The following is a 3053-nucleotide window of genomic DNA, read 5'->3' as shown; positions in this document are numbered from 1 at the left end:
AAAGAAAAGTCCAGGAACATTTCGATACCACTTCATATTTCGTCCGTTTTTTCGTTCTGAGTTCAAATTCCGCCGAGATCGTCTTTGCTTTTTCATCCTTTCAGGGTTGATAAAATAAGTACCAGTTGAGCACTGGGGTCGATGTAATTGACTTAAATACTCCTGGGTATGAATATAAAAAAAAACTGCGCCTCTCTGTCAAACCGTGCCGAGCCAGTGTGACAGAGTAAGGTCATCAAACCACTACGATCTCTGATGGAGATGACATCCTGAGACCTTTGTCCTCAAGTGGACTGGACATGGGCTATCCTATCCAATTAAATCAAATCCAACTGACTTTCAAATCTCGGTAGGACTTTGTTTGGCCTCCGATCCCCAACCGTGTCGGTAAAATTATGTATCGAATGGAACACGTGCCTCCATTCTGACTATATATTTGTTGCCATGTGCCAAAATTAGAAATCAATATGAACAGCTTATGTATGTAAGCATATATGTATGCATGTGTTTATGTAAGAATGGATGTATGCATGTCTGTCTGTCTGTATGAATGTATGTATGTATGTATGTATGTATGTATGTATGTAAGTACGTGTGTGTGAGTATGAGAGAGAGTGAGTGAAGAAAATAGACAGAAAGATTGAGAGATAGATAGATAGATAGAAGGAGAGGGGGAAAGAGAGACTAACAAACTGACAAATAGACATTTGCCTGAAGATACCGTGAACATTATTATCATAAAAACGACGAGATGAAAAGTTAATAAGGACTTTATTATTATTATTATTATTATTATTATTATTATTATTATTATTATTATTATTATTATTATTATTATTTTCCATGTATTATTTATTTATATATTCACATATATTTTTTATGTTATTTTGTTATTGAATTCCTGCCAAACACAAAATCTTTATTCTCCAAAGCACATTTAATGCGAACAAAATCTACCAAGAACGAGAAGTTGATACAAATCTTACAGTGCTAGAATTAATGATTCACAATGTTTAGTTTCATCTCCATTTATTCAGGGTTCAAACTCCAGCAAGGTAGACTCTGCCCCACGGTATACATACTGTCCTTTCAATGAATTATATTATTCATCTTAGGAAATCGTTCTTGAGTAGAAAACAATAAAATTTTGGCCAATACAGAGGAGGTCTATACGATCACTGGACTTGCTACAAATAGCAGTCAAATTCTTGGTAAATAACACACAACTGTCTTAATAAAGAAGGCCATTTTAGATAAAGAGGTTTATAGTTTTATAGGTTTAGTTTTAGTTAAGGTGGTAAACTGGCACGCCGAACAAACTGCATAACGGTATTTCTTCCGGCTTACGTTCTGTGTTCAAATTCAGTCGAGGTCGACTTTGCCTTTCATACTTTCGGATTTCAATAAAATAGTTACCAGTTGAACCTTGGGGTCGATATATCCGACTTACCCGCTCCCCATAAAATTGCTAGCCTTGTCCCAAATTTGAAAAGTTTGTTACAGTTTATTAAATTTGAAAAGCTATTATAGTTTGAGTATGCATTGCTTACTTTCCCCACGCAGACAGCATGATCTTGCGTAAATATACCTTACGATGTCATGAGTCCTTGATGGACTTGTAAGGGCCTTAACTGATGTTTTTCGAACGGTTGTAATGGATCCTCTCACGGACGAGGGTATGTTCTTTTAATTGATGTTTTTTTCCAATGGGTGTAATGGATCCTCTCACGGATGAGGGCGTGTCCTAATTGATGTCTTTTCCAACGGTTGTAAAGGATCCGCTCACGCCCTCATTTGTGAGGGCCTGTTATGACAAACGGCGTATCTTCAGCTTCATAGATCTGGCTGATCTCGTCCCTCTCCAGTTCTGATCGTAGCCGATTTCTTTCAGAAGAGAAAAACAGACCGAAAGAGACAAGTAAAAGAAGACTCGACTTCAGTAGAAGATTGGTGTGTTATCTATGGATTCTGGACGAATCAAATACAAGGGCCAAAGGGCATGGTGACGGTGATAAACTAAATGATGAATTGTGGCCACCACTCATAACAGGAAGAGCCCCTCTGGTGAAATTCCTCCCAGTTTCCGTCAACCCAAATTTCAATCACATGCATGTATGTATGTATATGTATGTATGTATGTATACACTAAATACATACGTGTACGTATGTATGAATGTATGTGGGTATGTATGTTTATGTATAGACACACGAGCGCACACAAATACACACACGCACTCGCACGCACACAAATACACACACACGCACTCGCACGCACACGCATTCGATCAAAGGTGAACCAATTGAGTCGCTACTTGGAGTTTCTTGTTTCCAATTCTTAAGCAATCGAAACATTATTCCATTCCATCGAACACAGTATTGAGCACTTACTTTCGCCTAATTGCACTTCACACCAATGTGATACCACTAATCATTGCATACATACATACATACATACATACATGCATACATGTATACATGCATACATACGTACGTACATACATACACATACCCACACATACATATATACATACATATATACATACATACATATATTCATACACACACACCCACACAAACATACATACATACATACATACACACTCCTACACACATAAATACATACATACACCCACACTTACATACATATATACATACATACATACATATAATATATACATATATATATATACACATATATGTATATGCATATATTATATATATAACGCAATGAATACAGAAATATTATTTATATATAATATAATATATATAAATATATATATATATATATATATACACACACACATATATGTATAGCAATATAATTTGAAGTATAGCATACATACATACACATCTATCTATCTATCTATCTATACATACATACATACATACATACATATATACACACATACACACATACATACATACATACATACGTACGTACGTACATACATACGTACATACGTACATACATACATACATACATACATACTTACATACGTACATACGTACATACATACACACATACATACATACGTACATACATACGTACATAC

Source organism: Octopus bimaculoides, chromosome 4 (genome assembly GCF_001194135.2).
Source record: "Octopus bimaculoides isolate UCB-OBI-ISO-001 chromosome 4, ASM119413v2, whole genome shotgun sequence".
NCBI lineage: Eukaryota > Metazoa > Mollusca > Cephalopoda > Octopoda > Octopodidae > Octopus > Octopus bimaculoides.
Note: the sequence above shows the minus strand (reverse complement) of the source record.